Genomic DNA, 13,540 nt, shown 5'->3' on the forward strand with positions numbered 1-13,540 from the left:
AGTTAAACGTTTAGTTTTATGACAAACTTGATTTTAATAAATGTGTTTACTTTTAATAAAGCTTTTAAACTTAAATAGACTCTGTTGTTTTTGGTCCTCCAGACTAGAGTGGCTGAGCTTAAGGTTTTGCAATTTTTGCAAGCATGAGTCCGTGCCTCTGGCACTTCTTGACTCTGACTCCGTACTCTTGTCCTGCGTTGGATAATCATCATTGGGGATCAATCATCGGTGACCTTGGGAGCTAAATGACTCTGACACACTATCTAGTCAGTAAGGAGATTGGGGGTTCAACTACAAAGTCTGTTATCACTGAGGTATGTGGAAAGTCTAACAGCGCCTATTATAATTGATAAGCTAAGCAATGCATTATTTAGTGTCCATAGTTCTGTTTGTGTAGATTTGTCCCTGCAACAGTAGTAGAATGGATTGTCCTCCTATCCAAACCAAAAGTAAAATAGTATCCTATTCTTTCTTGGTAGTCATTCACCTTTTTATTGTTGGCAATTGTCAAAGCATAAACATTTAGAAGACTTGAAAAGACATTATAGACAATCCCAGAGGACCGCACTCAGTGCATAGAGCTATTGCTGACTAGAATGGGAGTCCAATGGAATTGCCAAACGTGCAACCTTAGTTAGCTACACAGACAGACTAATAAGAATAATCTAGTAATACCACAGGGAGTCATAGTCGAAGCAGGATAAGAATTTAGATACAGTCTACAAGAAGATCAAAGACGATTTAGAAAAAATCGAATGAGGAACGCTAGGAAAAAATAGTACTCTATATCAAAATTAAAACTTACCGGGGCCAGCAAAGGAGCCCTCGCCTGCCTGATCCTGGCCTGCATCCTGTTGAACAGCAGCCTCCTCCTCCTGTGTCCTCTTGCCCCTGGGGGGAGCTGATGTACAACATGAAAGAAAGAAAGACCAGAAAACATGGATGATATTTGTCAACCAAATCAAATATTTCAAAAGAACAATAACAAAATATTTTGGCGAAATAGCGAATAGACAACTATTCCACAGATTTGTCCCTGCAACAGTAGTAGAATGGATTGTCCTCCTATCCAAACCAAAAGTAAAGTAGTATCCTATTCTTTCTTGGTAGTCATTCACCTTTTTATTGTTGGCAATTGTCAAAGCATAAACATTTAGAAGACTTGAAAAGACATTATAGACAATCCCAGAGGACTGCACTCAGTGCATAGAGCTATTGCTGACTAGAATGGGAGTCCAATGGAATTGCCAAACGTGCAACCTTAGTTAGCTACACAGACAGACTAATAAGAATAATCTAGTAATACCACAGGGAGTCATAGTCGAAGCAGGATAAGAATTTAGATACAGTCTACAAGAAGATCAAAGACGATTTAGAAAAAATCAAATGAGGAACGCTAGGAAAAAATAGGTACTCTATATCAAAATTAAAACTTACCGGGGCCAGCAAAGGAGCCCTCGCCTGCCTGATCCTGGCCTGCATCCTGTTGAACAGCAGCCTCCTCCTCCTGTGTCCTCTTGCCCCTGGGGGGAGCTGATGTACAACATGAAAGAAAGAAAGACCAGAAAACATGGATGATATTTGTCAACCAAATCAAATATTTCAAAAGAACAATAACAAAATATTTTGGCGAAATAGCGAATAGACAACTATTCCACTGGATATATTGACGGATCTCATGTGGTCTACTACGTTATTAGTATTGCTTGATTTGCAAGCGAAGTGACAGACAAAGTCCATCGTGATTGCAGATCAGCGACAACACTAAAAAGTTTCCTACTACATTAACCAGTCAATAAAATACTCAAACTATCAATCCACCACCACTATTTCATCTTATTGCCATGTGTACAAAGGAAGGACTGGACTTGAGTCTGTAGGGGCTGATTTAGAAGCCCCTTGCGGCTCTATTGCTCCATTGTTGCATGACTTTTGTGACGCAGCTGCAGAACAAAAGAGGCGCCATGGTGCTGCGTATATTACCAACGTGACGCATATGGGAGATGCATCACGTTGTAAAGCCCTGCGCCATTAGGGGGCGTTCCGGCGCAAGGGAGGGCGTTCCTGCACAGGAACGCATCCTAACAATCCACTTGGTGATCAAATCATGATAAGAAGAGATACTTTCCATATATTGTTCTTTTGTCGTCTTCTCATAATATCTGCCATCATTGAGTTGTTGTAATGATTCACGGCAATATTGTTCTCTCATTAGGAGGACAATGTTGCCCCCCTTGTCCGAGGGTTTGCAGATGATATTTTCATTTTTACTGATAGTGCTAATGATGTTTTTCTGTTCCTTAGTCATATTCTGGCCCCTCGAAGGTGCAGCGTTGTTCCTGTATCTGAGTTTATTCAGATCTTTTTGGGCAGCATCAGAGAAAGTGTCAATGGTGTCATATGGCAGCCGAGGGTTAAATTGGGACGGAGGATTGAAATTGGTCACTGGTGCCTCTTGGTCAACACCAGTTTTCCTCGATCTTTGAGCTACATCCGTTTGTGATTGTAATTTCATTTTGCAAGTGAATTTAAACAAGTTGCTTCTAGTTTGGGTAAATTCAAATGTATCATCCGGGCAGAACGTTAATCCTAGTTGCAGTGTCTTCTCTTGTGCAGCTGCACCAGTTTTCCTCTGCCTCTTCCCCTTCCCGATGCCTCGCCTGGTTCGTCTTCGTTTTCTGGTGGTTTGATTTTGCCCCCCCGAAGCCAAGTTTTTCTGATCAGGTTGAACTCCAGTTGAAAAGGAGTCTTCACTTTCTGAGAGAACAATATTGCTGTGAATCATTACGACAACTCAATGATGGCAGATATTATGAGAAGACGACAAAAGAACAATATCTGGAAAGTATCTCTTATCATGATTTGATCACCAAGTGGAGAACTCTTTCTATGCTCGAAACAGATGAATTCCTGTTTTTGAAAAACTATGAACCGGTGATCCCGACCTTTTATCAACTTCCCAAAGTGCATAAAAATCTGGCGGATTCACCGGGTAGACCAATCGTGTCATCCAAAGGAGGACTGACTGAGAGCCTCTCTAAATATATTGACTCATTCCTTTTTCAGTTGGTTATAGAACTTGACTCCTATGTCACAGATTCTAAGGATTTTATTGTACAACTGAACAGTATTGACTTGGATCCAACATTCTTATTGATCTCCCTTGACATCACAAGTCCATACACTTGTATAGACCATTCCTTGGGCATCCAAGCCATTACGTATTTCCTGAGAAAAAGACCTTTAAAATTTGCAGAACATAACATCATGTTACTTGAATTTATAAAATTCTGTCTGTACAATAATATTTTTTTGTTTCAGGGTGACCTGTACAGGCAAATCTCAGGGACAGCGATGGGCACCTGCTTCGCCCCCAGCTACGCGAACTTGTTCATAGGCTGGTGGGAGGAGCAGGTGGCCCTTTTTGGCACACATACCAGGTGGGTCGAGAATGTAGTCGTGTGGCATCGATATATCGACGATCTTTTCCAGATCTGGAAGGGCTCTTCCAGTCAGGCAGAGGAGTTTATTAATGACTTTAACGATAACTCCCTCAACCTAAAATTCAAACACGAGATGAGTGCTACCTCAGTCAATTACCTAGATCTAAAAGTATTTGTCAGAGAAGGTGATTTTAGTACAGAACTCTATAGGAAGCCGACTGCCGGCAATTCCACCCTACACGCACGGAGTAGCCACCCCCCTAATCTGATCAAAAGTATCCCATATGGGGAACTTCTCCGATTAAAACTTAACTGTACACATGACTCTGACTTTGAGAAAGCGGCAACTGACTGTATATCCAGACTCAAAGTCAGAGGATATGAGGAAGGGCTTTTAACATCAGCCTATAGGATAGTTCATGCCAGATCTCGGGCCGATCTTTTGGAAGATCAGGGCGGTGACACAGGGAGGGTCAAAACCAACAAAAAGGGTCACCAAGCTCAGTTTCGGATGATTACTGGATACTCTGAGGATGCACAGTACGTGAGACGCATTTTCAAGCGTAACTTGCACAGCCTACAGACTGATCCTGTCATAGGCCTGGATGTCCCTGAATCACCTTTGATGACCTTTCGAAAATCGAGGTCCCTTAAGGAAATCTTAGTACAGAGTCATCTGTCATCCGTACTTCCACGAACAGGAACACTCAAAGACATGAAGGGCTTTTTGCCGTGTAGGAAATGTAAGGCCTGTGTTACGAGCAAAAGGGTTCTAAATTATACTATCCCAGGGTGTAGGAAACCTAGAACGATCAGCAAATTCATCTCCTGCCTTACCCCTTTCGTTGTATACTGCCTGGTTTGTCCCTGTGGACTAAAATACATAGGGAGTACAGTCCACAATGTAAAGGTTAGAATTCTGGAACATCAGCGGGCGATAGCAAATAAGGACGAAAACTATCCTGTAGCCCGGCATTTTGCCCTAAAACTTCAAAGCAATAGGGAGTTGCTACAATATTATGGCATTGATCATGTTCCAACCAACCCTAGAGGGGGCAATAGGCTTCAAAGACTAAGAAGACTTGAATCCCGCTATATTATAGATCTGCCAACCAAGGCACCCAAGGGGTTAAATAGGAGCGAAGAGTTGACTGTACACCTGGGATAGTTAGATGAGATTTCGTAACTCCTGTTGAACTGTGCTGAATGGTTAGCTGTTTATGATGCATCGAATGATAGAGTATGAGCTTAGAAGGCTTTCTTTTCAAGTATTCTCTTCTTTTTTGTTTTTATGCATGACATGGGTTCCTAAGTTTGGGGCAAAGGACTGTGACAACTTGATACTTAATGGTTGACTAACAGTTATTAAGTTTTGCCAATACATGGCTTGATTGCATTGTCCACTTAAGGGGTCTGTGACTCGAATATGGGAGTTGTATTTGATTGTTTTTGAAATTCTTGTGAATTAACTTTATTGACAATTGGACCCCGTTAACATGTGGACCCTTGCCGATCCACGGCTAGATCTTTGGCAATACCGGTTGATGTTGACCACTCTGATGATATTTCTTAGGTGCATAGATGTATAACACAACTCGCACACCATAAACCCCATGGTCTCTATGTTCATGCATAGTTTGTATTGTAACATTGACTAAGTTAAAATGGCCGCCATTATCGTGAATGTGTTGGTGACTTGACCCATCGTCGCTGTTGCTTGCTCAGTGATGCGGGAACGTTTAAAATGGTGTCTGACTAACAGCCGATGCAACACTGACAAAGGAGCAATCCAAAATGCATCTGTTTCTCATACCCTTGCTGAAATAAATCACTTTCGATGTATGCTTCCTGAGTGCCCATATTTCTGTTCGTAATTGACGGAATTGGTAACGTGAATTTATTTGCGTCAGGCACCGCCGCGTTTGGGCACCCGCCCGCGAGTGCAGAGTAAAGGTGCAGTTCGGAGGGTGGATATATATATATATATATATATATATATATATATATATATATATATATATATATATACCTACTGGCGGTCGCCAGTAGGTATATATAGTTAGGATTTTTTCCCTATGGGATTTTTGAAAATTCTATGTCTAATAACTTTGGCGTTTGTGGACGGAATCGGCTGAAATTTTCAGGAAAATGGCACATTTTGTTTCTGAGCAGCCCCTGAAAATTTGGGGGGGGGGGGTTTGGCAAGGGGGGGCCGAGAAAAAAGGGGGGTCCCAAAACGCGTTTTTCCCATGTTAATTTCCATAGGGCGGTTGGCCTCACTTTTAGCCCGAACGGCTGAATGGATTTGCACGAAACTTGGCAAAATTGTAGGGACTGTTAGCCCGATGTGCCTTTGCTAGGTCTCAATATATGTGCTCCAGTGGATTTTGAGAAATTAACGTTCAAAGTAAGATATATATCTGTAACAGCGCTCCGGGCTGCGCTCCGGTTCGCGTACTTTTCGCGTAACGGAACTTTGCGATGCGAAGCTGATTGGCTTTCCGGTGTCTGTCAACATTCTAAACAGTCCGGAGCGGCCGCCATCTTGTCTCTCGGTAGGATCGAGAGACAAGAGGAGGCCAAAACAAAGGGGGAAATTACCATAAGGGGGCATAGTAGATCCTTGTTGACCCCCTAGGTTTTATGTGGAGGTTTTAAAAGGTCCCAGCAGGGCAAAAAAAAAATTTCTTTTTTTTTTTTGCGTGGTGAGCGCCTAGTACGCGAACCGGAAAGCGTTCTGGGCAGCGTACTATAAGGATAAAAGAATGATAGACTTTTCTAATACTGTATGTTAATTGTTTGTTGTTTTTGTTGATTTTTTTTGTTTTCTTTATTTTTAAAGTATTTTTTTTTATTTTGATTGTGTTTCATAATTCATTAAACTTTCTAACATTTCATTGTCAGAAATTTCAAAATTGAATATATTTTGTATTCTATGAGGGTGTAACATGTCCTCATTTTTAAGCAGGTTATCCACTGCTTCAACACATTGTAGTAGTTCCTGGTCTCTACTTTGATCCATAAAATCATCAATTTTTCCTTGGCTGCTCTCTTCCAGTACAATTTTAAATTGAACTTGCTGCTCGCCTTCCATTTTGCCTGAAATTTGGATTAAAAAATATATATTAGTAGAGATAGGGCACTGTTGGGATTAATTTTAGATAGGCAGTTTTTATCAGTGAATTTATCTTTTGGCAGTGTATAGTATCAGAGTGGAAATAGGACTATAAAAAAGTGTATGTGATTTAACCAAGACAAGCCTAACTCCATTCATAACTATAACAGAGAAGTCTATCTAAATCCATAACTACTACAGAGGGATAGTATATATCTATCAGAAAAAGTCTACCATATTAAGTTATAGTGCACAATATACTTCAGTTTTAAAAATAACAACTTACCTTCACAAACAAGTTGAAGTGTTTGGTAGCTATTCAAATGTGATGTACAACAAGAAGTAGCAGTCAAAATGGCTGTGTTTTCTTCTCTTCCTTTATATATATTCAGGTATATAACCAATCAAATGTCAGGTAATATAAGTAGAAAATGAAAGTAACATTTTCATTGGTTGTCAATTCCAACACTTCAGATGTGTTTTGTGAAGTAATTTACCTCACGGTATTTAGAGAGGTCTACAGGCTTAATGGCTAAATGGAATTTCAATCAAATTTGTGAAAATGAAAGGGATTGTTATGTAGTATGAGCTAATCTATATTCGGTGAGAGTGTCTCCAGTCGTTTTTCTGTGAATTACTTTCCCACCTTTTTTTTTGGACCGCTTCCTGGGAAGCGGTCCGGTCCGCGAACTAGGAGCGTAACGGGAGTCCACCATTTTGTGTTTCGGTCGAATTAAGATATAAAATGGAGGGCAAATAATGTTCAGTATGGGTAGAAGGGGGCACGGTACAAGTATTTTGACCCCCTAGGTTTTCTGAGGGTGGCTGAGGAGGACCATATATGCGGGGAAAAAACATTTTTTTTTTAAATTTTGCGCGGTTAGCTTCCAGTTTGCGTACCGGGTAGCGCTCTTTGAGCGTAGTTTGTTGAAAAATACAGAAAAAAGTTAGAGAAAAATAATAATTGTGAGTGATCAGATGTAGGGTAGCTCTGAGAAGAGATTTTGGGTTTATGGTACATTTTGGAACTTATAAGTAGGTACCAATGCACAGTCTTAAATTCAAAATGAAAATTCTGTTGCCCTCATCTGAGAAGTGAACTCCATCTCCTCTGTAGATATCTTGCATGTAGTAACGCAAGTTATTGTTGTACAAGGAGCCCATTCCATGGTCTCTCATGTAAGCTGAAACAGATTTGTTTACATGCTTCCTCGCTTTCTCAATTTGTGGACAAAATTGGTTGGACCACCTCCATTTCTGTCTTTGGCATATATTGGAATATACCAAGGCAGTTTGAGGAAAAAGTGCCATTAATTGCTCAAAGGTGTCCTTTAAAAGCATTTCCAGACCTACCCCAGTCAAAGTGCCCAAATCATTACCTCCACAGTGCACTATTAACAGGTCAGGTTTTGGCAAATGCATAAAGGTTTTCACCAATGGTATCAATTGGTGACATTTTAATCCTCTTTGGCCCAACCACTTAATTTCCACATCTTGTAAATTGAGGTTAGGTAAATTTCTGTTCTCAGCATACCTTTGAGCCCAGTAGATGTAACTATGTCCAACAATCCAGACATTAAACATGGTGAGAGAAGGTTGGGCTGCAGTCAGATGAAGTGTGGTAATGAAAGGGCAGTTGAAACAGTAGGAGTTTGTAAAGAAAAAAAACTGTGGATTTCCAGTCCTAATGATTCATTAGCAGTGATTGGTGTATTTTCATTTCTGAAAACAGAAAGTTAGGGTGCATGGTTGAGTTCTTTGAAAGATGTAATTTGAATGGTCAAGGAAGAAACATTTAATGAAAGATTGCACTGGATACGCAGGTGCACTGAGAGTTCAGAGTTCAATTGAAACATTGTTGTGTGAATTTGCAAACATGAGAGGTCTTTCAGGAGGTGGTTGCTAAGCAAAAAAGGCAGAGAGGGCAGAGGGGGGAGGGTTTTGATTTGAAAAAAGTGAGGGAAGAGTTATGATTGGCTAATATGAGAGATATGTGTAATGAATATCTGTATTTCTGTGCTTTCAATAGCTGCAGCCTCTGGAGTGCATCCTCTTTGTTCTGCTGAAGACAATTTGGAGTATTTCTGAGACTGTTTTGAAACTCAAAAAGTATTTGCTAAGGTGAGAAAAGATTTATTTAATTTACATAGAGAATAGTATGATTTAAGGAGAAAATGATGAAGAAAGCTGTGTTTTTAAAATGTGGCTTTGTCTCAAGTGATATACAAATAGATTTTGTTTTTTTGGAGAAATTGTAATTGCATATTCGGTGTAGCATTCTGGCATGCAGTAACACAAGTTATTGTTGTACATGGAGCCCATTTCATGGTCTCTCATGTAAGCTGAAACAGATATGTTGTTTTTAAAAACGATTTCTGAAAACAATTACATTTCTGGATATGTACTGCTAGAGCTTCATAGGTTGTTTGGGTCATATTTATAAGGCATTTGAGTGTCTATGATGTTATTTTTCCCTTTTTAAATGGAAAGCGTTCTTCATGGGGCAAGTTTCTTGTAAATACGCTCCCACCTGTGCTTGGCAAATTTAGATTTTGATTATGGGAGTTACATAGCCATGTTAATAATGTCCCAAAAATGGTGCAAGGGCATTCAAAAAAACGCTTTCATGTGTCTCAAGGACATTTTCAGTCATTTCCTCTTGAATGTAGGTATACAATTGATTTATATGCTGTGTTTAAAAACGATTTTTTGAAATCAATTACATTTCTGGATATGTACTGCTAGAGCTTCATAGGTTGTTTTGGGTCATATTTATAAGGCATTTGAGTGTCTATGATGTTATTTTTCCCTTTTTAAATGGAAAGCGTTCCTCATGGGGCAAGTGTCTTGTAAATACGCTCCCACCTGTGGTTGGCAAATTTAGATTTTGATTATGGGAGTTAAATAGCCATGTTAATAATGTCCCAAAAATGGTGCAAGGGCATTCAAAAAAACGCTTTCATGTGTTTCAAGGACATTTTTAGTCATTTCCTCTTGAATGTAGGTATACAATTGATTTATTTGCTGTGTTTAAAAACGATTTTTTGAAATCAATTACATTTCTGGATATGTACTGCTAGAGCTTCATAGGTTGTTTGGGTCATATTTATAAAGCATTTGAGTGTCTATGATGTTATTTTTCCCTTTTTAAATGGAAAGCGTTCTTCATGGGGCAAGTTTCTTGTAAATACGCTCCCACCTGTGCTTGGCAAATTTAGATTTTGATTATGGGAGTTACATAGTCATGTTAAAAATGTCCCAAAAATGGTGCCAGGGCATTCAAAAAAACGCTTCCATGTGTCTCAAGGACATTTACAGTCATTTGCAACTGAATGTAGGTATACAATTGATTTATTTGCTGTGTTTAAAAACGATTTTTTGAAATCAATTACATTTCTGGATATGTACTGCTAGAGCTTCATAGGTTGTTTGGGTCATATTTATAAGGCATTTGAGTGTCTATGATGTTATTTTTCCCTTTTTAAATGGAAAGCGTTCTTCATGGGGCAAGTTTCTTGTAAATACGCTCCCACCTGTGCTTGGCAAATTTAGATTTTGATTATGGGAGTAACATAGCCATGTTCAAAATGACCCAAAAATGGTGCAAGGGCAATCTAAAAAACGCTTTCATGTGCATTAAGGACATTTTAAGTCAATGAGGAAACACAGGTGATGTAATTCTGAAATGAGGAAAAGAAACTTCACATTTTTCAATTACATCACTAGTGTTTCCTAAGTTTATGAATGACATTGTGCAGATGAAGTTTAGGTGTGACTACAGATTCAAAAGAGGTCTGCCCTTTGTTCAAGAGTGAAGTGGACATGACTTACTTCATTGGTAGGCCTTCACATGTATTATCTCCTTTGTTTTCTTCAACAAGTGAAAATCTCATCTGCAACCATGTGTTGGCCTCACCTCAAACAAACAAAACAGGTGATGGACCGAATGTGGATCAATGACACACATTCACCCCAGTCCAAAGATCTGGGCCCAAACAAACCTTTAGATAGGCCACACCTTATCGTCAACCTGAATCAATCATTTAAAATGTTAGGGAGAGATTTATGATTGTTGTATGCCTGTTTTGTACCACTGTGTGTCATTTTTGTGACGCAGTGCTGGTGCAAAAGATTTGCTATGTTAAATAATAAGTAGGGTGTTAAGTTTTTGATGACTGTTATTCATTTACTGTTTGGTAATAGTGGTTAATAACATTTTTTATTATATTTTTCCACAGATTCAACTGCAGATCATTTCAAAATTTGAAAAATGCCAACTAAGAATCGAATTAGAAAGGCTAGAAAACGTCAAAGACAGCAAGATCATCTATTATTGCAGCAGTCCTCTCCCCAAAATACTTGTGAAATCACCAAGAAAGCTCCGGGTAAGAGCACGAAATCATTCTTAAGAAATATTTGTAGTAAAAAAAGTATTTCTCCAAAAAATGTTTCAGCCCAGAAAAAGAAAAGCAATTTAAATGGAAAGGAAAGACCAATCAAAAATGTTACTGGTAGAGCAAGAGATAACTCTGTGCATGATAGTAGAAGGAAACAACAGTTTAGGGACATTCGAAAACGAATGTTCCGCAACAGGATAATAGTTAATTTATTAAAAAATATTAAGAAAGGCCAACAGAAAGTGGCATTTTATAAGAAGAAGAAAAATGTAGAGAAAATTATTGATCATGCTTTTGAATTTAAGCGAAAGTTGTTTATTTTGGTAATCAATAGAATTAGGAAACTAAGCAAGGTAATTTCTGATTTCAAATCAAATAGTAGATGGAAGAGAGTAGTAAATCGTAGTAACTTTTGTGAAGTTTTTTCCGGAGAATGGATGCATAGTTCAAGTTGTGAGGCATTTTTTAATGAGGAGAGTTATTTTCAGGATAATGATTTGGTGTTTGCAGTTGACACCAGTGGTCGAGCTTATGAAGTGAAGGATGGTTGTCCAGTTGAAAAAGAAAAACTTGTGACAACAGAGACAGACGAGGTGTTAGGTAATGAGGTTTTAGGAAGACGTCCTAAGGGTCCTGTGTACATTTGGAAGTGTAGTTCTATTTGCAGTGTGCGACAAGTTTCCATCAATTTGCTTTGTGATTTTATTCGTACATTTAATAAGAAAAGTTTGAAGCAGAAAATGAAGTTGTTGCAAGATTTAGATCCTTGCAGAGTGAGACAAATGACAGGTTTGCGTGGTCATTCACTGGCTTGTCTTTCCAGGAGAGTATGCCAGAGTGTTGTTCATCATTTCAGGATGCTAGCAGTGCATCATAATAAAGTGAGAAAATTAGTGAGAATGTTGTATTATGCTAAGAGTCCAGCAATTATGCTTAAACAATTATGTGTTGCTCTTTTGCATGGTTCTGAAATAGATGTCAATAATATTTGTGAAGAAATTGAGTTTTGTTACTTTGGTAGTAAAGATGAGAATGTTCAAATTGACCCAGAAGTAGAGGGTAATGTTGAAGATAATGTACAGGTTTCTAGTACAGATAAATTTCAGAAGGAAATTGCCACGTTTCAGATGAAATCAAGTGAGAGGCCTAATTTCACTTGTGTGTGTTGTCGACGCACTTATTATAAGAATCAGACTAAGTTAGTGGATTTATATGCAAAAAGTGAAAGGGAAAATAATAGTGAATGGAAGGATTTAGCCACATACTTGATGGTAGAAAATTATTTTGATTTGGGATCGGATCAACGTGTATGTACTTATTGTTGTAACAAATTAAACCAAAACCAGATGCCTGCTAGGGCGGTTCATAATAATCTTGAATTTGTTGAGGTTCCTTCTGAATTGAAGGATTTAAATACTTATGAATCTATTTTGATTCAAAGTATCCATCCCTTTCAGGCTATTGTAAGAATGGAGCCAAAGACAGGGAAGTTGCCTCCATCAGATTTAAAGAGAGGATTAAATGGAAGAGTTGTTTATTTGCCTCTAGATTTGAACAAAAACATTAACACAATTGGAGTAGAAAAAGTGGAAGAGGAACCTCTGGTTATCTTGGTTAATGGGGTTCCGACAAAGAATAAGAAAATATGGCAAGATTTAGTGGATGTTAGGAAAGTCAAAAAGGCAACATTGTATTTGAAGAAAAATAATAAGTACTATATAAATGTATATGTTGCAGAAGAGGAAGTAAGTGATGAAGAGGATAGCGATTTGTGTGCTGGCCAAATTGAGAAAGTAGAGGCCTCTAAAAGTGAAGACATATATGAACATTATAGTGTTCATCCTTTGCATTCCAAGGAAGTCATGGGGAATGCAATTGAGTTGTTTCAAATGAAACAAGCCAAAGGGAGTCCCATTAGTGTTTGGGAGGAAAGTTTGGAAGCTCGGTGTTTCCCACAGCTATTTCCAACAGGTCAAGGAGGAAGATATGATGAGCGACCTCATCAAATTCCTGCGTCTGAATACCGGACTTTACGATTGTATGCAGAAGATCCTAGGTTTCGTCAATGCATTCCCTATTTGTTTCATCTCCTGTTTGAAAGCGATCTGTCTGGACTGTCATATGCAGTGAACCACATCTTAAAAAGTGGTATACAGATGCGAAACATCTCGGCTAGTGACTTTATGCATAATTCAATGTCCAAGACAGTATTTTGGATTCTCACCTAATTAATCTCATGGCGTGTCAGCGTGGTACTAATGAGTACTGGTACCGTCGTCATGGTGATTTAAAATGTATGCTGAGGAACTTAGGAACTCCAACATGGTTCCTTACTCTGAGCTGTGCCGAGTATGGCTGGGAAGACTTACTTGAATTTCTACGAGAGGCAAATGGAAATATTGAAAACATTGAATTCAAGACACCTGGAGAACTGTGTTCTTTGGATCCAGTGAATGTATGCAGGTACTTCAATCATAGATTTGAAGCTATGATGTCTTTCATCACAAATAAGAAGAATCCACCTCTTGGAGAGGTGTTGGATTTCTTCTGGAGAAAGGAGTACCAAGCAAGAGGTGCTCCTCATA

Source organism: Lissotriton vulgaris, chromosome 6, assembly GCF_964263255.1.
Source record: "Lissotriton vulgaris chromosome 6, aLisVul1.2, whole genome shotgun sequence".
NCBI classification, from domain to species: Eukaryota; Metazoa; Chordata; class Amphibia; order Caudata; family Salamandridae; genus Lissotriton; species Lissotriton vulgaris.